The sequence below is a fragment of the Pygoscelis adeliae genome, unplaced genomic scaffold, assembly GCF_000699105.1.
Source record: "Pygoscelis adeliae isolate BGI_AS28 unplaced genomic scaffold, ASM69910v1 Scaffold166, whole genome shotgun sequence".
Classification (NCBI taxonomy): domain Eukaryota; kingdom Metazoa; phylum Chordata; class Aves; order Sphenisciformes; family Spheniscidae; genus Pygoscelis; species Pygoscelis adeliae.
Genome location: NW_008825156.1, coordinates 6,704,925 through 6,730,097, shown reverse-complemented (window position 1 = coordinate 6,730,097; position 25,173 = coordinate 6,704,925). Strand labels below are relative to the sequence as shown.

Below are 25,173 nucleotides of genomic sequence, written 5' to 3'. Positions count from 1 at the left end.
CTGGGGTTGTTTAGCCTGGAGAAAAGGAGGCTGAGGGGAGACCTCATTGCTCTCTACAACTACCTGAAAGGAGGTTGTAGCGAGGTGGGTGTTGGTCTCTTCTCCCAAGTAACTGGCGAAAGGACGAGAGGAAATGGCCTCAAGTTGCGCCAGGGGAGGTTTAGATTGGATGTAAGGAAAAATTTCTTTACTGAAAGAGTAGTTAAACATTGGAACAGGCTGCCCAGGGAAGCGGTTGAGTCACCATCCCTGGAAGTATTTAAAAGACGGGTAGATGAGGCGCTTAGGGACATGGTTTAGTGGGCATGGTGTTGTTGGGTTGATGGTTGGACTCGATGATCTTGGAGGTCTCTTCCAACCTTAATGATTCTATGATTCTATGATTGTCATCAGTCAGTGAATGTCTTCCAAGAATGAGTCCAGTTCCATTTTTAACGGCGTCTATTTTGCTGTCCACAACATCCTAAGGTAGTGAGCTTGTTCTAGAGCTTCATTGTGCACTGTGAGCCAGGGGGATGTCAGCCAGCTTTGATCCAAACATTTCTATGATTCTATGATTGTCATCAGTCAGTGAATGTCTTCCAAGAATGAGTCCAGTTCCATTTTTAACGGCGTCTATTTTGCTGTCCACAACATCCTAAGGTAGTGAGCTTGTTCTAGAGCTTCATTGTGCACTGTGAGCCAGGGGGATGTCAGCCAGCTTTGATCCAAACATTGTATGACCAGATATAGCACAGCTCTTTCAGCTCTTAGCTTTTGCTGGTTAAGACTACAGCCAGTGTAAGCTCATGTCTGCCCCCAGTATACTGCAAAGACATCCTCTAACTGATGCTTAGACAGGTCACAGCAATGCACTATTGAGCCAAAGGAATGTGCCATAGATTACCATGCTCAGGCATATTGTGCTACCATGGAAAGACAAAGGATCTATGGGGAGGGTCTCTGTATGTAATAAACTCTTTGCTAGATCATGCAGCTGAAAAGAAGTAATTTCCACAGGGAGTAGCTCAAACGCAGACAAATCTCTTTGAGACTCAGGTAGCCAGTAGAGACTGGAGCAGATGAAAGAAAGTGTGAAATGAAAGGTCACCTGCTAGATTAGTCAGCTGTTTGAGTGGCTTATACCTGTCATGTCCTGTATGATCCAGTGGGCATAAGCAGAGAGTAGGGGAACAGCCTGTCTTCTCAGATCTAGACCAAAGTGGAAGAAAAAAAGAGCTGTTAAACTCATTGCCTGGCTTCCCTAATAATTAGTTTCTGAATTTTGACAACCTTTTGTTTACAAAACAAATATCGGAGGAATCTAGAACTTAAATTAGTAGATAATTTAAAAAGAGACCATCACATTGATATTTCTTCAACTTTGTTTTTTTTCAATTCAATTTAGTCTTTCTTCAAAACTCAGATTGTGTTGTTATTTCATATAAATGAAATATAAATTTTAAACTGTTATAGATATTCTACCCCAAAACAATGGGGAAAGGTAAATTTGCTGTATGCAAACATTCGTTTAGTAATCTGGTACTGAAACTGGTTATTTGGTAAAAGAGCAAGAGTAAACTTCACATACATTCTCTCTCTTTGCTTTTCCAGATATGCTTTAACAGTTCATAATGTACTGAATCTGTTCATACAAAATCCAGCTGTTGTTGATTGCCAAAATACTCTACAAGGACTAGTCCAGTGATGAATTCTACAGGTGAAAATCATGCACAAGGGAAGAACAAAAAAGTTTTAAAGGCGTAAGTATTATGGCCATGTCCAGGGTGATAGTTGCAAGGTTGCTAAGAAAAAATGCATCCATTTCTTTTCTGATGTGAGGAAGTATGCTAATTGTGGCTAAAGACTAGATAAGAAAGGATTGTAGATCTGCAACACCTCTGAAAGACATATAGAATGTTTTCAGAGTCCCAAATGAAATTAGTCATTAAGTTTGCTGATTGATAATGTGGAATCAGTTTTTCCCCAAATTAAGGCTGGTTTGGGTCCCTTGTTCTGAAAAGAAGCTATCTGACTGCCAATCAGCTTGACCAGCTCTGGGACGATCACTCTGGGAGAATGGAATCCAAGGATAATCCCTCCGGACAATTTTTCAGCATTTTGCAGCATTGTGGGAAGGAAGGGGTGCTTACATGCCTTAGCGGTGCCTTGAGGTACTTGTAACCAGCTCAAGACAAAAAGGGTAGAATTTTTCTTGTGCCAGTAGGACACAGACCAGTGCAAAGTGGTTCAAGAATTAGAAGGGCATATCAACAGCTTAAAACCACTTTAATGCCAGCTTTCTCCGTGCATGGGGCCAGAATCCATAGCCTTCATTTTCCCATCCTTAGTCACCACACAGGCATCCCATGGGCACAATTAACTGTGAAAATTCGGTAAGACACAGGGAAGACACTAAAAGCCAATGCCTTTTGCCCCTCCTGACTATCAGTTCCAAGTAGGTCAAAGGCTGAAGACAATTCTTTTTTCTTTTTTTTTTGTTTTTAAATAGTATCTATGTTTCCTTGTGATCATTCACAATAGAGGGTCTTCTAGAAAAAGTTACATAGTCCATAATGACTGTCAATGGAGCACATCTCTCTGAATCCTATTTACTTTTCAAAACTCGTGCAGGCTTGGGAAATGCTGTACTTAAAAAAGCCCACAGAGTCACCTAGTGTTTAAATAAAAAATTACAGTTTTGTGTGCTTTGGACTTCTATGTGCAAGAGCAAGATCTAGGTGCAATCTCAACGGTCAGAGAGGGAAAACAGCTCATAGTCTTTCATATTAATCCCTGGCAGTTCTTGTTTCTTACAAACTGTACAGTTACTGGTGCTAGAATTAACAGTGTTAAAATTGTACGTGGAGATTTCTATTACCTCACTAGAGACACCCAAGACTAGTCAAAAAGTTTTCTCTGATATTTAGCCTCAGCCACTTTCATATTATCATTTTTAGTTATACATTTTAAGTTCTTGGCATTTAAACCCTTCAGATACCTGTGCTGCTTCGTTGCCTGGCTGCTTCAGGGTGTATACTTAATCAGTGGTTTTCAGTAGTGTGGCCTTCCTTTTGTGAACTGTCTTTTTGACAGTCTGGCATATCAAACTTGATGCAGTGCTCTGGAGTTGTTCAGAAAGCTGGGAAAAGGCCACATTTCAGGTTTCTTACTTTTTTCCTCAAAATACTGCAACAAGCTTCAATGGCTGTTATCTCCCTTCCCAGTAATCAGCATGCATGCATGCATGCACACACACAACAGACATGCACACAATTTACACTGATTTTTTCCTCATCATTTCTCATGGTGAGCTCAGATATAATTGCTCAACATTTGTCATCCACAGTCATTTCCCTTATTGCATATTCACATTGCCATTTTCTGCCTCTATGGGTATCTTCTAGAGAAAAAGAAACATGATTTTTATAGTTATTGACTAAATAGTTGGGCTGGCTTTGGTCTCCTAATGTGACCTAAGAAGGTGAGTGCAGATCAACTAATGACTACTCAACAGACAGGCAAAACAGAATTTTGCTGCCCTATGGAGAAAAGACTGGGGTCAAAGCAGAGCTGGGACCATGGCTGAACCAACCTAACAGTTCTCTGCTGCCACGGAAGATGTAGGACAGAGGACAAAAGGAGTCACATCGGGAAGAGCCACTGAAGTTTCTGAGACAAACCACTTCTTCCCGGGTCCACATCAGAAGTCATTGTCCCATAATCATTCTCCTTTTTTTCTTTTTTTTTTTCCTGTCCAAGTCTGGTCTAATAGTATGGTTTTCTTAGGCAGCATGCAGTGATTCATTTAAATCCTAATGTCCATTTAGCAATCTAGCATATGTGTAATTCAAAGGTAGGACAGGCTTTGGGCATGGGAACTTATCTGACCTAACTTTAGATGTTTGAAAGATAGTTGTCTAAATCTAAGCTGGTGTTCGAAGATTCTTTATAGTCCATGAGAAGAAGCAAACGCTGTCAAAAAAATGGTTTCTTTTGATCTCCACATAGGTGCCTAAGAATGCTGGAGTCAATCATTCTCAAGAGTTGAATCCCATGTGGCCAACAGTAACTACTAAAAATCAGTTGCTTACCAGGAATCTCGGAGTGAGGCAGAATTATATTAGTTATTTTGGAAACTACTTCTGGATGGCCATCTTAGACAGGAGCGACTATGTAATAAGAATGCTATCCTTTAAAGGAATCACTTGGCAGCTGTCGTCCTTTCAGTAACTGCCCAGTGTGCTCAAGAAAGGAAACTGAGTGAGTCTTGTGCTTTATAAACCTATTTTGCTTATTATTGGTAGTTCTTCTGCCCACTATATATTTAAAGTTTTTAAAAACAGTTAGAGTTTCTTCAGTGATAATATTGCCAAAAGTCGAAATTCAGGTTCTGATAATATCACAATACATTACGGCTATATTCTGTTTACTGAATCCCTTCAAAAGGGCTATCATATTATCACTATGACCTCAAAAAAATGTTAGTCTTGTTTAATCATTAGAACAAAGAGCTGGAGGCCAGAAAGATCATAATACAACAATTAGGGACAGAGAAGCGCCAACGATGTGGTTCACAGAAAACAGAGACAAGAAAAGACCTATCTGAGTCTGTGGAGTGTTTCCATTTTCCCCAGCTGATGTACTGCACAAGCCCATGATATATCCAGTTTCTCCAGAATTTAAGTTTACATTAAAGTAGATCATGTGCCAAGCCATCCTGTTTACAAAAGCTTTTGTCTACACAAGGAAATTGACTGATACAGCTCTCATGGCATAAGCTATTTCTGAGCTATTCTAAAAGCTGCAACTAGTTATTTAAGAGCAACTATTGTGGAATAGCTTATGCTACAGTGGTTACACCCATCACTTTCCCTGGAGAGAAAAAAATCCATTACAATATTCTAAACATGAACCCATTGTAAACTTTTGCAGCATTTTCTTCAGGACTCTACAAATAGGCAACTTGAAATAATATTCTGAGTGACGTTAGTTGTCTTTGAACAGTTAACACTCAAATCTAATGGCATGACTTGGAATGCTTAGCAAAACTTTTTGGTTAGAGGCAATTAGAATTAAGCATGAGAAGAAAGAGGAAATATTACAGGGAGGAGAACTCCGAGGGAAGGGAAGAAAAAGGCAGAAAAGGGGACTGAAAGGGAACTAATAGCAGCAAAAGGAAAACTAAAGAAGAAAATCAAAGTGCAGAAATAACAGTGAAAGTCAAGATGGGAATGTTTCCTCAACTGAGAAACAATTGTGGTAGTAAGCCTGAGTTAGCTACCACAGTACGAAAGGATAGTTTATCCCCTTGATCTTAATGCCAGTACCCCACTGATATCAGTGTGCATCTTGCTGTAGATCAAGTGTATCATATAGTCCTAAATTTAGACAAGCAGTCATTAAACATGGAATTTGGACTTCTCTGCAGAATGACTTTGCACATCCCTCACACAGGTCCCAATGCCAAGACAGTATTTCTCCATTGCATGCCCATGTTTGTTCTGCCGGCCTTTTCACTACTTGCTTCATTTACTCACAGTACGTCAAAGCCCGACTCTGTGACATTTCAGTCTGAGTATCTTTTAAAAGAACTGTTTTTTCTATCTGTTTTGAACAGTACAAAGCAACTTGCTGTTTGTTTCCCTCCCTGTGGGAGATGCTTCTGTCTTTCTAGCAGACTTAAATACTGTGATAGATTGAAGGAAAAGTAAGTTGTTTCCACATGTATGGCACGAGCTGTCAAGCAGGTGAAATGACAAGGACCCATGCTGTGCAACAAGATCCAGTAAGGACAGAACAGGGAAGCAGAGCCACCTCTTTCAGACCTGCCCTGAGATAACTGTCTGAGATGGTGTGCCCCTAGTCTGTCAGCTTCCCACACAATTCATGGACGGGTTTTGCCCATTCTTGCAGGATCAGGAGCTAAAGTAATTTTACAGAAGTGTTGCTTCTTTTATTTTCATAATTCAGGAGCTGATAAAATATTAACTTGATCAAAAAATGTAATTAATTGTAGTTGTGATAACTGAGGGAATGTTATCCATGTAATGGAAACTTTTGCCTGGTTTTTAATGTTTAGGTGTGTTTTTAATGCCTGTGTATGAATATGTATCCACATTTGCTAAGAAAGTCTTTCTATCTGAGATTAGGAATAAAAGGGAATCCTTTGTTTGAAATCGTATAGTTTGACCAAACAATTAGTCAAGGAGTTTAGATGAACCTTTTACTCCAAATGTTTCTACAGGGGAATGAAACTTCAACAAAAAACCAAAGAAGCCAGGTGCTATAAATGGGTCTATAAAGTGGAAAAGGCTCAAGCACATAAAAGTATTAGAGAAAAAAATGGAAGGATTTTATATAGGGTGGAACTGAAAACATGGGACAGGAGGTCTGAGTTAGCTGCAGGGAGTGAGATCTGAGGAAGTAAGCTGGACAGGAGAAACTCTGGCTGGAGCTTTCAGAGAAGGGTTCTAGATAACTCCAGATGATATGGTATCTACTTGTAACAAGTGATTTAGGATGCGTCAAGAAAATACACATTGTATTTCTTGGGTTATCCAAATGAAGAGCAGTAATGTTTTAAAAATACATGCAATGTGTGTTATAGTGTGTATACCTTCCACCTTAGGTACTTCCTAAGGTATAAAATATAATTCCAACTATAGTTTTGCAGAGAGTGCCTTGGGGTTCACTTGGGATTCTGAAAACTGGAGACAGATCAGTTGTTGGGTCTATTTCTGTGAAGGGGGAACAGAGAACCTGTGTCCAGGAAATGTATGTACTGTGGAGGCTGATGGAAGAGGTAATGCTATAGCCTACTAAGAAAAGCTTAGTGCTACCAGTGGACTGAAATCCACCACAGCAGTTTGGGGAGCATATATTGCTGCAGTTTGAACAGATCTATGGACCAAAGGTGGGTAGATGAGTTCACAAATAATTTCTCTGTGTGAAGTTATCAGGGACATAAGGGCTCTTTAAGGGCCCTGTAGAAAGAGGGAAAAATGAGAACCAAGGGCAGCAAGGTGAAGCCAGCAAATTCAAATGAGAAGTTAGGCATGCTTTTTAACAGTGTGTATGATTAGTCAGTGTCGGGGAAGTTGCTGATTTTCTACCTCTTGATATTCTCACTTGAAAAGCAGTGTACTTTTCTGGAAGCAATACTTCAGTTGAACAGAGTTGTGGATCTCAATATAGTAATAAATGGGTAAAATGTAATGGTCTTAACAAACAGGAGTCAAACTAAGAGATCTGTTGGTTCATCCTGGCCTTAAATTATCTGAATCTGTGAAATTTCTTAGACAGCTTTGACTTCCTCATCCTAGATTTCATATTGCTTCTTTCTGCATTCGGTTTAATGTTTTAAATTCATGCCTGAAGGCCAGAGGTGCTTTTTTTGTTGTTGTTTAAACACTAACTGGAGGCTGAAAACATTTCTGTGTGTCCAAATCTGGAAAAATGCGGAATGATTATATTACCAAAGGGAGAGAGAAAAAAAAAGAAGGAGGAATACTGTGTACCCAACAAAACAGAGGCAAGAATGCAGGAATGTAAATGTGTTACAGGCTGTTATTAGGATTTTGGATGCAAAAAAAAAAAAAAAAACTAGAAAAGACTGAAGAGTTGAAAACGCATAATACGATCCAATTTATTTAGACTAGACATTGCCTTCCCTAGATTGCTAAGGTGACAAGAAAAAACTATGAAAAGAAGGTAATCATACTTGTTTTAAGTCTGGCAGTTTCCACTGAAATGCCTGTCTCTCTATAACAGTTTTTTTGAAGAAAGTGCCTTGGGGAATTACTAGAAAAATGAGCTTTATTAAGTGTTCATGGCCATCTGAACTACCCACCCATCCAGTATAAATGTGTTCTGGCAAAACAAGTGTTTGCGTTGCCATGGCCTTTCTCATGATGTTATTTTCTTAAGCAAAAGCATTTTTCTAGCTGAGATCTTAACAAGGACACAGGCAGGGCGCCATGATTCAGTCCTTGAAGAGAAAAATAATGATTTGAAGGGAATGGTGAAGGAAAGAGATGGTCTCAGAGGGGGCAGAACAGAGGACTTAGATATCTGGTGACTCTTTTGCCCAACAGAAGCAGTGATCCCTTCCACTAATTACTCCAGTTATGTGGGAGAGTAGTGCAGCCTCCATCAGCCCTGCAGAAATGCTGATAGGCCCAGTGCTAATGTTCTCCTGTAGCATCCTCAGTATAGGGAAAACTCTCTTAAAAATAGCAGCTCAATTGTTATTTGCTGAGCAAATCACATGCCTCGGATACAGGCTTCCTCAAATCAGGTCATAGGGCCCTGTGCTGTGCACAGGTACAGGGACTCTACACAAAAATATGTCCCCAAGGTCTACGTGGATCCCTGTGACTTATCTGCAAGATTTGAGCTGTTCTATATACTGCTTTTTTTTATCTTCCTTTGCCGTGCAAAATCACTTAGGGAAAGTCCTGCCGAAGGGTTTCACATTGGTTTCTATCCTCCAGTGAATACTTCTGCAAGTGAAAATAATTGTGAATTTTACATTGTTTACTGATTTATACTCTGGTTTTAGATTAATAACAAAGTGTTTTATCATGAAAACTAGTGAGCTGGTCACATAAGCATTGACCATTATTACATAGTTAGTATACATCACAGCGACTAAAGCAAAACTAACGGGTGCTTACATAAAGTGCATAAAAACAAGGCAAGTATTGAGTCACCCTTTCCCTGCATATCTTCCCAAATTCCAGTAATCATCAGTTTGTGAGGTAGAGGTCATATCTGAATCCTTCTGCTTCCCATCTACCAAGGGGCCACAAATTCCTTTCTGAAGGAATAAAAGACAAAAAGAACAGCAGGACCAAAGGCTGGGGCTTAGCTCTCATAGGGTTTCTATGAGATTTGGGCATTTTCCTTCCTTCAGTTCCTGTGAGATAACTCTTCTCTCTCAGACTGCTTTCATACCCACGTAGCTCCATGAATCACAGCAGAACATTGATCTCACCAGAGAAAATAAAGGGAATAAGGTCCACGAATGCTAAATGTAGGTCCAAATCCAGTTAAGTATCTATTTGTAGGAGAGAAAGCATTACAAAAAAAGAGTAATGAAAAATAAAAATAGAATAGGCCTCTTGGGTCATCTTATCCCCCCCCCAATTAATTTTCTTCATAATACAAAACACATCATGAGATGGTGAGCAGTACCCCTTCTGTTTGAAGCAATGTGGTCCACATTTCACTGATACCTGAACACAACACCATTTCGGCAAACAGATGAATTGCAGAACTATGGCAAAACAAACAAAGCAACATGGAACATTTTATTTACCTTTAAATAAAATTAATTAGCTGGAAACTAAGAGAGCAAATAGCATTTGATAGAAATAACAGAATGTGCTAGAACTTTACTCCAAAAAATGTGTAATGTGTTCCCCTAACTGCTGAGACCCATACAGTCTCATGCTCCTGCGTTGAGATTTCTTTTAGAAATCCCAGGAACAGAGCTCTCCTCAGTCCTCTGGGAAGCAATTCCTCAGCCTACCACTCACAATAAGTTCTTCCTGTTCAACATTTACCTGCCATCTCATTGGTCTTGTTGGAGTATCTTCAATAGCTCTTACTTGTCTTGCATATTCATAACCCAGAAAATCACAAGATATCTAATTTAAAGCTAACAATCCACAGAAAGGAGAACTTGAGCTAAATCCAGCTTGCTTTATGCAACTAATTCCAATAAGTTAAAAGGCTATTTAGGGGAGGGAAGCAAACTTACACCATTACGTAACACGAGTCATATCTTTGTTTTTTTTCTTAATATGACCTTTTGAAAATTAGATTAGAAAGAGAATTCCAAATTAAAATTGAATCAATTAAGTCTCTTGCTCTTGCAATTCAGGAGGGATGTGTCTGATGCATGAGGCAATACTGGAACTGCGTATTGTGGGATGTATCTGACTCATGGTCCTAAGTGGATTTAGTTGTCACAGTGTGATGTAGGGAGTTTGCAAGCTCCATTCAGCAAGAAAAGGATTGACCTAGATAATGATTCTGGAGCAGAAGGCAAGGGAACCAGCTACAGAGGATGACAAGGCTGCCAGGAGAGCAGCAAGAATCACTCAGAATGTAACACCACTTAGAGGGAGGCCTTTCTAAGTTGATGCTGACAGGAATTTGGCAATGTGGAGGAACCAAGAGGGATCTAGAAGCTGGAGATAGGACTATAAATTGAGTTAGTGGTGCTTATCTGCTGTCACAAACAGTGACAGTAATTTATAGGTGTACCTCAGTTGTCACAATTCACCCAGGTTGCTTGTAAAAACTCTTGAAAGATGGCCTATTCACATGCATTTCATCTCTTGGAATTTACAGTCTCTAGAGCAGAAAGTGCTTAATGGAGGTAGTGTTCTCTACTTCAGCTACAGATGGGTGTATTAGTGAGAGCTGCTTCTGGTTTTATCTTTGAAAGGACCAGTCTTCAATTTGAGACTGCTGAAGGAGTGGATATGCATTTAATTCAGCCATTCCTACTACTGAAGCCATAAGCCCCATGGCTGGGTTGGGCCAGTCCATGTGGAATGGCATTGGGAATGGCTACAGTCACTTTTATTGTCTCTGTCTGCAGATGTGAGTAAGCCTCCTTTGAATGTGATCATGGAAGATTAATTCCCATTACTTCAACATCTGAATAGAAAAAGATTAAGATGCATTTATATGTGATGGGAAAATTAAGCTAAATTAGCCTCATGAACAATGAAAGTTTATAAAATAGTCCACCTTCAACAAAACGCTAAAGAACACAATGTAATTACAACTTAGTTCGAAGTATGTACTTTTTTATTATGAAAATTAATAGTACATTTAATTAATATGGAATTATTTGGAATGACATGCTTTACTGAAGAAATAATGATGAATTCCTGAACATTAGAGATAAGTGTTGTGGTTCCTATGATAAAATATTTTTAGCTGGCTAACATATGAAGGCATTTAGAATTGTCCCAGTTTCTTTAATGGAAAATCATTTCTTTCATGAAATACTTTAAAATTATTCTTACATAACTTACAGGGAACTTACTGGGCTTTTATTAAGTTGGAATGTTAATCAAGCACATATATTGCCTAATCTTAAAACAAATAGAAATCAGCAGGTATTTCATAACTTTGCAGTATGTTATGTACTTCCCAATATGCATGTGGGATCAATCAGACACCCAGTTCTAGTCATATTTCCAAATAAGCTATGTGATTCTAAATTTTGATTAAAGAGAGATCCAGAACCTCATTTATTATATAAATGAACAGTAAAATAACTCTTCTGTTTAGAACTTGAGGATGGGCAGTGGGAGATGTGGGTTTTAATTCCTAACCTGCCTTATTAATCATGCAAAACCTGTTAAGAACCAACCATTTCTTTGATGTCTTGATGGTTTGTCTGTCAATTAATTAGCTCTCCTTTAAGGTCTACTATCATGGCCCTACATGGAGATGTAAGTGAGCATAAAGTGTCCCCTTTATTTCTCAGTTGAGCTTAATCCTACAGGTAAGAGAGGTAAAGCAGGCTCTGTAGAACTACAAAGGAGGCTTTGGTTCACTTTCCTCAATCATTTGCTAAGATCATTGCATTAAAGAGACTTTGGTTTCATCTGATGCAGGACAGGAGCAGTTTTCTTAGTTTGGGGACACAGACAACTCCATGCTACTACTTTGTTCAGGGCAGATTACAAAGTGACGATCCAGTTCTAATTGTCGGGGTGGGGGGTGGGGTGTTCCAATCATTAAATAAACTAAGGCTTAACAAAATGTAAAAATCAGATTTAGTCTAAAATCTTAGTTATAGATGGATAAAGACCTTTAAGTTATGCAGTTAAAATGTTGCAAACCTTCTTTATAAAAAGCTTAAAATAATTCTGACCTAGTTCGTGTTTGCATTCAGATACTGCTGTAAGCTGAATTACAATAGTCCAGTTGTATATCTCTTATGTTTTAGATGAGAATGATCTGGTAATGTATTTCACTTTGAATTAGCAATCGAATAGCATAAGTTCAACATTTGTCCACTGCTTTTTAAATGCCAGTGCTAATGTATGTTGTAAATAGTCTAAGAATGACTGTCACCATTGGTCTATCACAGAGGGGTATTAAGTCCTCTGTGGAGATTCATAAACAATATGCTGTTAAGTCCTTGTATAGAAACGAAGACAGCTGATAACACCCCAACAGTGACACAGTGGGATTCAGCACGGTGGGAGTCAGCTTGGAAGTGGAGGCTTTCCCAGTGCCTATGACTTGCTTCTTCCAAAGATTGTCACCTCTGCTGCAGGGACAGTTGAACTGCATGCAAAAATGCTCCCAAATCACCACATTCTATAACATAAGCAGAATCAGTCCTGATTTTATAGTGGAGCGGTTTAGAAATGGCTGGATGGATTATTCCATTTCCCTGTTGTAGGAAGCAAAAAGCAATCATAAAGATAGGCAGCTGAAGGCCACCATCAGTTAAATCTGCCTATGTTTGTGAGTCAACACTTTCACATATTAGAGGGGGCAAATAATACCAAACTTCAAAGGAAAATGCTAACATTTATCAAGGCAACTGGCAATCACTTGTTTGCAGCAAATCAATATAGGTAACCAAAAGTTTCGTTGTATGTTGAACATTGCCTCCAAAACTTTAAAGGGCCAGAGAGCTGGCAAACCTATCTGTATTGGGATGGAATTAATTTTCCCCATAGCAGCCCTCATAGTGCTGTGCTTTGTACTGGTAGCTAGAATTGTGTATTGGTGTGTTGATAACACACCAGTGTTTTGGCTACGGCTGAGCAGTGCTTGCACAGCACCAAGGCTGTCTCCAACATTCCCCCTAACCCCCAAAGGCCAGTATGCTGGGGGAGGGCAAGATCTTGGGAGGGGACATAGCCAGGACAGCTGACCCAAACTGACCAAAGGGATATTGCATACCATATGATGTCTGCTCAGCAATAAAAGCTAAGAGAAAGCAGGGGGGGAGCATTCGTTAGTACGACATTTGTCTTCTGGAGCAACTGCTACGCGTACTGAAGCCCTACTTCCCAGGAAGTGGCTGGACATCGCCTGCTGATGGGAAGTAGAGAATAAATCTTTTTATTTTCCTTTGCTTCTGCACGTGGCCTTTGCTTTTGCTTTATTACACTCCCTTTATCTTGACCCACAAGTTCTTTTCCATCTTATTTTCTCTCCCCCTGTCCTGCTGAGGAGGGGAGTGATAGAGTGGCTTGGTGGGCACCTGGCGGCCAGCCAAGGTCAACCCACCACACTGTTGGACAAATGTTATGGAAATGTTGTGATGAACTTCATTTAAGTTGGATGCATTTTTATCCCTGTAAAGATCACGACATGGCCAAGAAATGGAAGTGTATTCTTGTCCAAATTCTGTGTTTGTCCTCTGTGTCTGAAGGACTGAAGGATGTTTGCCAAACTATTCAGTTGTTGATCAGAAGTTGGAAGAGCTACCAGAATATGCTCCCCTAATACTTATGAATTATATGATTTCATGTATCATGTTGCCAGCTTTTGAAATAGTGCTAAGGTATCGAAATGACTAGTATGATACAGAAATTAACTATTTTGTGAATGTAATCAGTTACTGTGAAGGAGATCAACTACCTTAGAACATTGTGGTTCCTCATTGATGTTACTCAGGAGATGTTTGTGGCAAGTGATGTCTGATTTCAAACTCTTAGAAAGAACTTGAGAATATGGATCACAGATCTCCAACACAGTGGCGGATAGTCATCTGCACTGATAATATGTTTGGGATGAAATCTTGGCTCTGCTGAGGTCAATGCAAGTTTGCAATTGCTGCTTAATAATAAGACCATACAGCTGAATGAGGGTGGTGGTTCTTTGGGGTTTTTTAGTTAATTTTGCCCTAAACCAAATTAGCCATCAAGGTGTTACCAGTTCTGGGAAACAATGAAATCTCTTGTTCTGCTCTCTGGGATTTCCTGTTATTGCATGAATGAAAAACAAAGAAAACGGACTCAGTATCTTGGAACCTTCAGAAAGGGAACTGAGGCCAGTGAAAGTGTCTGCTCCTTTCAGGAGATTTTGGTGTGGTTATGAGTCTTGGAGATTGGTTTGAGTTCCCATTCTATTTAAGAGACAGCAATTATAAAATTAAGCCACTCAAGGTCATGTCAGTGTTGCTAGGCACTAGACAGCCACGCTTCTTGGTGCTGGGCCATTGTGCAGAGCCTGCCTTGGGAGATATCCCAAGGATACCCGCTGAGTATGAAAGGAGCACTCAGCCAAGAAAAGCAGGAAAAAGTTTTCTTCTGAAGTGGGGGAAGGGGTGCTGTTTGTTTTCTGTTTTTAATCCGTAGAAGTCCAAGAAAGGGAACAAAAAAATTAAAGAGTGGGAGGACTGAACTGGAGGGGAGGGGAGTAAAAGTATCTTTTTACATCAAGAATGGCCAGAGCAGACCACTGTTTAAACCTTGGAACTTCATTATTCTTGGTCCAGCTGGCAGTCTGTTAGAAGAGTCCTCCTGACTCCTGGGTATCCAGACAAGTTTGGAGAAATGCAGGTTTTCCCATTTCCACTCTTGCAGGAGTAACAACTTCCTTGCCAGAAGCACTGACTAGGGGAAAGCTACATATCTGCAACTAGAGTAAGGACAGAGAGAACTGGGTTGCTGCTTCAGGACCCCAGAGGGGACTTCTAGTACACAGCCAGGAAGAGTCTGTCAATGTTGGTGCTGAAGGCAGTTAACTGACTGCATTGTGTCTGCATTGACAAAGATTCCCTCAAAATACCATATTAGTCAAAGCCTCTGCTGTAATATACAAGTTAGATTTCCAAAGGTTAACTGCTCTCTGCCAGAAGAAATTGGTTTCTGTCTCATAATTTCCTGCAGAGCTTTCAGAAGCAGGACATAAGCATGTCACCAGAGCCACAGGAAGGGGATGGTTCGTCTTGCCTGGCAGCCCCTGAAAACCCACGTCCTCCCTGATACTTTTTTGCCTAACTGTTTGAAAACATGTCACTGAAAGGTGCTTGCCGGCAATAGACATTTCTCTTTACTGCTTCAGTAAAAATGTCCATCCTGGCAAAATGCGGTGAGACAAACTGCGATGCTGCCTGAAGTAAAGAGTATCAGCCATGGGCTTTTTCCAGTGGCCAGACCAAGGGAAGCAGAGATTACAGCTCTCAAGGTGAAGTGAAGGCTTTGCCTCTTCCCTGCCATAGCTGATCAAGGCTAAAGCATGCCTTGGTATTGCAGCGAGACCAGGAAGTCCTTCTCTCTATTATCTGTGTTCTTTTCAGTGCCTTCTAGTAACCAGAAAGACAGGCAAGGGATCCATCAAATGGCACATGCAGAACAAAAGAGAATCGTGGGGCAGGAAAAGGCACTTTTCTGGAGGAAAACTGAAGATTGTGGGAGAAAAACTGAGCTCCATTTTGTTAATTGTGTTGAATTCAGCAAGGTAAACCATAAGCCTATAACTTTTAAAAATAATATTCTCTGTTGCAATATATAACAGTCTTTATGAACTGTTACTTCTCTCTTACCACTTTGCCTTTCAAGGCATTTTGAATTTTTAAGTCTTCTGTCCAAGTGAGGGCATATCTGCATGCACCACCTAACTTCTCTAACTATGTATATATACATATTTTTTAAGAATTGTATATAGAGGGAAAATAACTAAAATAATAGAAACAGATAGCCCTGGAACCTTAACACAATATTTTTGGTTTCCTTGAAAATTATTTGCAGCTTTGCTGAAGAAAAACTTGAGTTCACAAAGACTACAGATTCCTACAAGAGGTAACAGGAAAAAGATTCTAACTTGATGCATTTCCCATTTTCTTAGACTTCCAACCAGCTTTTTCCAAAGCTAAACAGTAACACCTAAACACTGGCATACACATGCAGATTTCATTTAGAATGTTGAAAGGTCAGTTCTGAGCAACTATGTGCTTTGGAAATCCATTTAGGGGCACAGATACTGTTATTAGACAGTAAACAAATGAAAATGGACATTTATGCCTCTAGCTGAACATTCCACAAACTTATAGAGAAGTCCACACCTAAATGATTTTAATATTAAGTATCGTGATATTCTGGGTTTCCATACATTTTATAACTTCTTAGATACATTTAGTTAATTCTCGTTATTAATAAAAGGCATCTTTAACGAGCTATATCATCTCCTAACTACTTCTTAGATCTTCTAGCTTAGGCACTGTTATACACATTGTATGCTATTATTTGCATTTATTTTTCTGGACAACTTTTATTGCACAAGGAACCTGTGTTGCTGTTCTGTAGAAGTATATACAACACACTATGTTCCCCTACAGACTAATGAATTCCTGGGTCTTTCCCCTGAGAACTGATTTATACCACACGTTCTCTAATCTGTGTTATGTCTGGCCTGTCTCATTCTCCTTGTCTATCTGCTCCCAGTGTCCACTCTTCAGATTTTTGACCCCTCCTAGCTCTTTTTGTTTTGGAGTCTCCATGTTCTCATTTAGAGACTGAGCCCTGGCTGTTTTTAATACAGACAGTCCCAGTTCCCCAACCTCACCCCAGCTGTCAGCACAGACATAGCCAGCCACTCTGCATGGCAATGTAGCAGAGTGGGCATGAACGACATAGAACTGCTTGGCTCAGGGACCAAGGATTGCTTCTTGGAGGAGATGACATAATCCATGAAGGTGTAGCCTTTTCGCATCCACTTGGTTCCCAGACGCCCCAGAGTATCCTTGTTTCCTGTTCTCACCTTAATGTAATTAGTGGCAACTATTTCCTTGCCCAGTGAGTCCTACTACTTTACAAAGTGAGTGTCAGGTAGTAGTAGTACAGGAAAAAAACCCAATCTGTCACCAAGCCCAGGAAGAGTAAAGTTTTGCTAAAAGAGATAACTTATCTTTACAAGTCAGGGAGAGAGATGTCCCCACAAGCTCACAGACTGTGCTGTCATACAGGCTCATCTTACTAATTCTGTAGTTACTTAAATATTTAGTCAAGTGCCGCTGTATTGCAGACTAATATTTCCATTTCTAGGTTATCTGTGTAGCCACATTCTTCACAGGTGGCAGTGAGGCAAGAAAGTAGTTGTAATTTAGCATTTGGAAAGTTGGCATACACTTTTATGTCAGCTTCCCTTTTTAGCTAAATGCTGTTTCAAAAATCTTCCGTGTTAGACGTGGATGAAAATAACTTAGAGATTGGCAGAGCTTTTCAGACAGGAGTCAACAGAAACAAAAATCCTACTCTACCTCTGCACAGTACAAGCAATATTTAAATATTCCAGGCATTTTCACAACAGTTTGAGTTGGAGGAAACCTGGACTGAACATAGACCATAATCTTTCTAATGGCATTTTAAATTTGTTGAGCACATTGGCAGTTAGCCAGTTGTCTGACAATATTACAGGAAAGGGGTTGGGTCAGAATGACCTAGACACATGCAGGAAAACCATTACCTTCTCAAGGCATTCTGCTTGGGATAATAATTTTGAAACCTACAACAAGGAATGGATCATGTCATAGCACTTAGACATGATCTAAGAGACATTCTAGACATAGAACTTAGGAGGGAACACCTGGGCTAATGAGTGCTACAAATGTGCAGAAGTGTTGATACTCCCCTCATTGCTGCTACAGAGAAAGAGCCCTAACAGGCTGAATGCTGTTTAAATGGAAAAGCTTGACAGCGTGTGTTTGGGAACATAATTGCCTTCTGGCTCAGGATAACACTGTCAGGCAGTACCACCTCAGGGTACCAATGTAGGCTTTTGGGCTCAGTGGGAAACGTGATTCCAAAGTGCAGTATCACTTTCAGACTGGGAAAGAGCAGCTGTGACATATATAACCGAGCACAGTTACTACCAGACTGTGCTGAACAGAAGAGAAGACTCTAAGGCTATGCTGTGGCCTGAAAACTGCAGTTTGGTACAGTTCCATCCCAGCTATTTGGGGGACAAAAGCACTCTGATCAGCCATCCGATCCATTTACTTTTCTCTCTGATGTCTGTGACAGTAAATGTTTGAGAGAAGTCCCAAGAAATCCAGAACAAAATACTGAATGTGTCATGGTAAGCAATAGTACTTTTCTCCTCCTCTTGATTCTGAGGCTGTGAGCTAAACCATGATGTTTGCTTTCCTTTGCCATCCACTTCTAACACATAAACAAAGCAACCACTCTTGTGTTGTAATGTGTCTGAGGTAGCTGTAATCACCGTGCTGACTGACAGTAATTGGTATTTGCTTTGGTCAGCTTTAAAGTCATTCTAATTAAAACTGATCTTCCTACTCATATATTGAGAGAAACACAGTATCTGGAGGCCAGATCATGTTGTCAAGCATCCGGGGGAAAACTTTAATAATCCTCAGGCACCAATGTCTGCCTCCCTCAGAGCTGGCAACAGTAGCCTTCATGCTCCAAAAGAACACTTTGTCATGTTCTGTAGGCTCTTGTCCTCTCAATGTGCATCAACAATTCTACTAGTAGGACAAGGAAAGCTTATTATGCTAGGTAGCAAACCAGCACATATCATCGATTGGGCATTCGTGTGATAGCCAAAGATACTTACTATTTTTTCTGAAGTTTCCTTTCTCCAGTACTTCACTGGAGCGCTTTCTTGAACAGGCATAACATCCCCAGAGACCTATAGAATAGGGAATAGAAAATCCTGAAATAGGAGGAGGAACTAGGGAATACAGCGTGCAATTCCTCAGGTGTGGGCTTTAGTCAGGACACTGGAATCAGTACAGAATGCCTAATAAACTCTTTAATTATGGCACAGTTTAACGTTGTCTTAAAGTACCTCCAGCAGCCTGTTGCCACCCATTTTAAGTTGGTTCATTACGGAATGATCAGAAAGTGCCCACCCTTCTGAAGCATTAGCACACTGCCTGCTGTGCTCATTCAGCTCGGTGTTGTCCATTCAGTCACTCACTAGCTACTGATATTTGATAAAATGAGATTGGAGTCAGAGGGTTCAGAACAACAGAATGTCTTTGTCTTGTAACCTCTGTCTGCTCAACAAAAACTTCTGTAAAGACTTCAAGGTGATTTGAAATCAAGCAGAATAGTTTTCAGAGGATGCCTTGCAGTTTCATAAGATATGTTTTCACTTACAAAAGCTTGAAATAGGTGCCAGGAAAACTAAAATAAAGAACTTCAAAACCAGATTAAATAGATACCAGCAAATTTTCCAGGACTGTTCCATCCTTCACTTTCTAACTTGTTAATAAAAATGCTTCTGCAAGAAGGAGGTCAGTACCAAGAAGAAAGTTACAGTGTTTGTGTCTTGTTCAGCTTTAATTAATACTATGTTATTTCATCAGTGTTTTTTATAAACCACTGATAAGACTGAAGATGTACTTGCTTCAACATCCTCCTTAAGATGTTGCCAAACTCACGTTAAGTATGTACAAAGATTTTATAACTGAAGATACATATGCATCAATTTATGTGTGTTATCATTTGACAGCATTGTCATAAGATGCTATTTTTAGTGCCACTATTGTCTGCTTTAATTATTTTATTTTTTGTTATTCTGGCAAGCATGAAACTTGTCTGAAAATATTCAGGTTCTGATGTGAGAACGACAAAAATTGTAGGTTCCAAATGACTACAAGAACTACAAGATGTCTTGATTAACCCAGATTTACCAGCATGAATGTTAGCTTTTTCATTATTCTGTAATATAAGACCATACAAAGAAAATATACTTATTATGTTGGCGTAAGACATTTTGACAGTTTGGTAGACATTGCATTCCTACTTTCTTTTCTGTCTTGCATGGCATTGCTGTCTTCCATACCATTTAGTAGTTGCATAATTGTTCCCTTTCAAGCGTACAAACAATGAGGTCAACTTGAGTCATGCCAAATAACTCAAGCAAATACCACATATGAAACCATTTAAGATAACAAGTCATGTGATCACATATATTACCTCTCGCCTGGATTTTCTGGATCATACTAGAAGTGTGTTAGAATACACAAAAGCAACAGAGCTTACCAGCTGACTGTTTTGCCTATGATAAGCAAATGATGAGCAGTTTATTGCAAAGTATTTAACACAGACAAGCTAGAATTGAAAGTTATCTTCCTCTAAATCATTATGCTGCTTCTTTAAACTGACCTTTTCAAGGCAAAACCTGTGTTTTCCTGCAGAAAAAAATATGACAGGGATGAAGGTTTAATTTTATTTTAGTGGTTTTAATAACATTCAGCTATGTTACATTTTAAAGCTGCCTAATTATCAGATGTAACATCTGGGATACAGTATCTATCAGACTGTGTTTTATCCAAACTGGGCACAGATACAAGAAAGTGTTATTTGTATTTATTAACTGGAACATACAGAGAAAGGTCAACACTTTCCCTATTCATCCTTCATCAGCAGAGAGGCTGGTGAGAAAGCAGGGTAAAAGTAAAACTCCTTAATCAACAGAAACTTGTGACTTCAAAAATATGCAAGACACATGAAAGCAAAGAATAAGCTTCTTACCCATTGCATTTTCTCCTTTTATTGAATATCGTTCACTTCAATTGTACTCATAGAGCACATCATAGACCTCTGCTGTTCTTAACTGAAGTCGAAAGAAGTGGTTTCTCTCTTGCTACAGTGGTTGACAAGAACACAAGCGTTAAAATACTGTTCCTAAACAAGCAGCATTTAAGAGAAAGCAGAACATGGTTACAATAGTTCCCATTAATATGTTTTATTCCACTCTGCAGCACCCTTGAAGTAGTTAAACTGGTCAGTTGCTTCTATAACCCTCCCAACTATTTGTGATAGTAGTTACAATTACTGTTAATTATTAGATCTTGTGAGTCTTTTTGTTTTGTTATCTACACTGCAAGGCCTTATAGAGAAGAGTTAACTCTCTTCTAACCTTATGGTCCTAGAGAGTTTCAAGCTGCTGCTGGAGGGTGTGTGGACACATAGGTTGAACAATCCTGTTGGCATCTCTTACTGTGTAGACGTGTGTTTCTATACCTATATGCTCTCATTAGCCAGTTTTCCAGTCATCTGCTACCATTCACAGCACTGGTACCATTCACATTCCCAATATAGCACAACAGAATGGCTTTTCTTGCATGGAGGGGATTCTCAACACAGAAGCTTTATTCATAATAACATAAAAAATGTCTGATGGGGTTAGAGCAGTAGTTTGTCTAGGCCAACGTGCTGCCCCCACTGTCTCCTGCAGTGAAAGGAGATACTGTTTAGGGACATCATGTGAACCTGGCCACTTCCTGTGGTCTATTCTCCTCATACACTCCCAGCATCATTGGATTAAGGATTTTAAAGAGCACACCTCTGCCTATTCCCTATAGTATCTGTTTTGATACTGTTATCTGAGATATCTTATCTTTTTTTTTTTTTTTTTTGGACTTGCTGATGCTGTCTACCTCCATAGCCTCTCAGGACAAGAAATTCCAGGAATTCACTAACTGCTGTGTAAAAAAAGTATTTTCTTTAATCAGTTTTAAACCATTTCCCTGCTAGTTTCAGTGAGTGCCCCCCCTGCCCCCCCCCCCAGTTGTAATATTGCAGGATTTGATGAATGACACTTCTGCGTTCACCTTATCCACCACCTTAAAGATTTTGTAAACTAAACCACTCCTCAGCCTTCACTTCTCCAAATGGAAGAGTTCCAGCCTTTTTAGTGTCTCCTCAGAAAGCAGCCACTCCGTCCCCTTGACCGTTTTCATTGCTCTTCTCTCTGCCCTCTGTAGATCCACTGTCCTTCTTGTGACGTAGAGATTGGAACTGTGTGCTGAACTCAAGGTGGAGGTGCACCAAGGTTTCATATAGTGCCAGACTGACCCCTCTGTCATGTTCCCAGTAACCTCCCTGATGATGTCCAACATACTGACTTCTGGCTGCTGCTGGACACTGAGCCGGAAGATGACTTTTCCCCCCTCAGCATCTCCGATTTGGCCTACAACACCTATTGTCTTTCTAAAGGTACTGGGCTTTTCCAATCCCTTTCTCCATTATAGATCTTTTTTTTTTTCCTCCAGTCACATTTATTTTGAATACATGAGAGTTGCCAGAGTTAAAATCTGGACTAATTCAGTGACTGGTGGCTTCAAACTGCTGCGTTTTTAACCAGAAAGCAGAACGGAATCCTAACTGGAAACCAAAACTGGATGTGGAACAGAATTCTAAATACCATTTTGAAGCCCTTTTCAAACATACATATATATAAAAGTTACTATTTCAAAATAGTAATTTGACTGAGATCTGGCATCCCCTAGCAGATATTTGTGCAGTACAAGGACTGTTTAGGCTAGTTTTTGCACAAGTCTTTGTTTCAAGACTGTAGCAAGGGTGCCCTGGTGCTCTGTGCTGCTCTTCAGATTCTCACTGGGCTTGTACACGCAGGGGCTTGCCTCCAGTGATCTCCAATAAACAGCCTTTAATGGAAGAGGGCTGGCAATAGCTTTGATTCCTGTTCTCCTATATCTGTCAGTTGTGTGGTTATTACTAATGACGTGCCCTGTAGGTGACAGTAGGCCTAAGTTTCTCAAGCCTTTTCCCATCAGTCCTACAGTGTGCCTTACTGGGTTAGGTGTGTTTGCATGTATGTGTTTCTGTGCTTCCATGATCTATGTTTGTGCATTCATCTATTGGGTAGTGCTGGTTCAGCCTGTTCATTAGTCCTGTCTCCCACTCCTCTGCCTGAACGGCCCGTAGTTAACTGCAGTGCTTCACCTTATTTGCAGCCTTACCTGGGGCCTTACAGATTTAGGCAGAGGGAAGCTGCTTTTCTGGCCTGGGAACATGACTGATGCCTGTCCTGAGGCAAGAAAGCAAAGATGTAGGCTGAAGTAATTTCCTGGCTGAAGGTCCATGCTCCAAGTGTGCTCCATTCATACAACATTTCCATTCTCATACTTGTAACCGTTCATAATAGAGTATGTAATAGGTAAGCTGGGCGGGCTAAATGAACCAAGTAGTGAATCACTGTATATGCAGTATAGAGCAAATTTAACCAGCACTGATTCCAAACCAGAGGTAAATAAAAAATGTACCATTTCAACTACTTGTTTTAAACCCATTATGAATAAAGGGATGAATGTTGTATGTAGGCATCATATAGTATACAATTTTTTTAAGAAACTCTACAGTCATAGAGATGAAAAGAAATATTTTGATGGAAGGCTCATTTTTCAATGCCTGTTTGAGTTACTCAGCAGGATTAAAAATAAATTGTAAAAAATCTTCACATAAGCCAAGAGATCTTTACAATCTTTTACAAGTCATCTCTTTTGTATTTAGCTTCCTTAGGTAGAATTTGAAGAAGCCTTTCATACCAGATATGCTACTTCCTTCTTGTGTAAATGTTGTTGAATTATGTGTTATAATAAAAACATTTTACAGCAGGTTATTTATTAAAAGAAGAATACTTATATTATACTAAGTGTATATAACTTACATAATTATATCAGAGTAAATAGGACTGTGATTTCAATCCAGTATAAAAATGTCATTGCAGAAAATATTCCCTTCTCTTTGTAATGGTTAGAGGAACAACTTCAGTTCTGTGATCGTAGAAGCTGACAGCTCACACCTAACTACTACTGAGGTGGTGCATTGTTTATGCCTTATTTAGATAGATGGGAGAAACAGGTCGGTCTGATTCATCACACTGTTCTGATTCCTGCCTTTTAAAAAGCTCTCTGTCTAGAAATGAACAGCATGTGTACATCTCTCCCATCATGAGTTCTCCTGAAAAGGCAGTACTGGTCTTTCTAACTTCAGCCTTCTTTACTCATCAGTAAATAGTAATTCCTGTAACGCACAGGAGCCAGCGTTCTTCTTTGATCCCTTCATGTCATACCCTGAAAACATTATTTTCTCAAAAAATGCTGCTATGTTCACCATTCTCTTGGTAGCCCACAGTGGCAAAAGTGGTATCGGGATAGAAGTATCCAGGCATCCGTTGGGCAAAGTGTAACCCCTGAGCTTGCTTAGAACAACAGAAAGAACAGAGTCGTTTCCTTTCTCCACCTCTTCAGAATATGTAAAGGTATTGTGCTGTTCCTGCTTTTTCTGAGTAAAGCCCAGGAGGAATGAAAAATTTGCGTCTCTGCCTTACTCAGCATATTGAGTAACCAGCCCAGGCCAGATATAAAATTCTTTTAAACGCAGGCTTCCCTGCTGGCAGCAGCACTGTGCCACTTCGACATCCAGCAATAATTTTAAATGAGAGTGATTTATTTTCTTTAGAAGGCAGCAGATGGCAGCAAAGTTGTACAGATGCGCCAGACTAGTAGAAGAAAAATATCTTAGTACGCACATTCTAACAACATTCCATGGAAAAAAAATATCATTTGTTTCTGTCTGTCTTGCACTGTGCTTAAGACAATAAATCAGGTTTAAAGGCTCTCGTGCACTTGTAACGTGAGAGGTTTTCTTCCCCCATTACCAGGAGTTAATGAAATCAGATTGGGGCAAGATGATGTGAATTATCAGTCAGTAAATCATCTTTGTCTCTGCAGGAATTACTTCTCTGTGCAAATCTTTTTATATCCTTCATTAAACAGACACTGCTTGCCTTGTGCAAATATTATCACCAAGTGCTAGACTGACTGTGTGTGCATCCTGACTGATACAGGAGCTTTGACTGCTAATCTCTGCTGTGAGCTATGTACACCACTCACTCTCTCATTTGAGTTAGTTGTCTGGATACATCCCTTTCCAAGGCTTCAAAATAGGTGACAAGATTTTTTTTTTTTAAATAGAGAGAAGAGAGAGAGGAGGAAGGAAATGCTACTATGTAAAGTCATAGTGTTTAAAACGCTCCAAAATCCTACTGCATTAAATAAAAAATAAAGTCTGGGTTTTGGACAACAACATTGGAAGTTTCCGGGATTCAATCACTACTCATGAACACATTTAGCACCGCACTTGACACATGTATGTTTGTTGAAGCTGTCATTGCCAGCAGCACCACATCCACTTAAGAGGAACAGCAATGATCATACATTGCTGAACTCATTTCAGATCGAACTGAGAGTCTGGATTTGAGTTACCTCTTTTTGATAGAGTTCCTGTCCCTTACTTCTACCTTTGAGTAGTTTCTTCAGTCTTCAAAACCAGAACTTGTGAATAAATGAAGTATAAAGCAAAACTTACAATACAATCTTTCAGTATAAAAATAGACATGTTTTTGAAAGAAAGCTGG

At 39.7% G+C, this 25,173-nt stretch overlaps 1 long non-coding RNA gene across 1 annotated transcript in view; it reads left to right on the top strand.

The window, feature by feature from the left end:
• LOC103920737 overlaps positions 1-13,097 on the top strand; it is a 22,174-nt gene extending 9,077 nt beyond the window's left edge. The window contains exon 3 of the long non-coding RNA XR_663813.1: positions 12,163-13,097. This is a non-coding gene — a long non-coding RNA (uncharacterized LOC103920737). The remainder of the gene's footprint in view (positions 1-12,162) is intronic.
• Positions 13,098-25,173: the final 12,076 nt, after the last annotated feature.